This window comes from Mesitornis unicolor, unplaced genomic scaffold (assembly GCF_000695765.1).
Source record: "Mesitornis unicolor isolate BGI_N332 unplaced genomic scaffold, ASM69576v1 scaffold33878, whole genome shotgun sequence".
Lineage (NCBI taxonomy): Eukaryota > Metazoa > Chordata > Aves > Mesitornithiformes > Mesitornithidae > Mesitornis > Mesitornis unicolor.
Genome location: NW_010200397.1, coordinates 13,500 through 14,285, shown reverse-complemented (window position 1 = coordinate 14,285; position 786 = coordinate 13,500).

Genomic DNA, 786 nt, shown 5'->3' with positions numbered 1-786 from the left:
ATTCTCTTTACACTTGTTCTCCCCTCTTGGCATTTTGCCTACAGATGAAAAGGTAAGATGCTGTTTCCAGCTCTTTGAGTTGTTCTGAGTGATGTCTTGATCCAGCTGGTTTGCTCTGGTTCTTAAAGAGAAAATCCTAGGAAAAAACAAAGTTTATGGATGCAGAGCTTTGGTTTTGCTTGGTTGTTATGTGTTCCACTGGTTTTGAAGCAGGACTTCAAGTGTTTTGTTAATAGCTTTAGCTCTCGGTCTGGTTTTTCTTTGTCTCGGGTAGCTGCCAATAAAATACTATTTCATAGTGTTATGCCTTCAGCAGATGAGCTACCCAGCACCTCCTAAATTAGTCCTCAAGTAGCAGTTTGTTGTCCTTTGTGGCCAGTAGAAAGGCCTGCTTTTCAGACATTACAGTAAAGAGAAGGCCCCTGCGCTGCCTACCTCTTTACAGGCTCTGAGCAATAATAGATGAGTTTTGGAAAGATAGAATTGGCCGATGAATGAGTGAGCAGGCTTTTCAGTTAAGAGGATGAAGACATCTCCCTCTAAACTCCTCAGGCGCTCCCTGAAGCTGGGGCTGCTATGATGGCAGAGGTTTCACTGACTCAAAACATTCCACATTTGTCTCGCAGACTGAAAGAAAAGAGGAAAGGAAGAGCCAAAGCCATTCTTGGGGTGTCTCCTGCCAGCGCCACAAAAAGGCACCTAGATTGGCCTCAAAGGATGTTACCTGCTGCCTTTCACTGGTGACAATGGCTGGTCAAGCAGCAAAGCACCTGGAGGAGGGAGTAC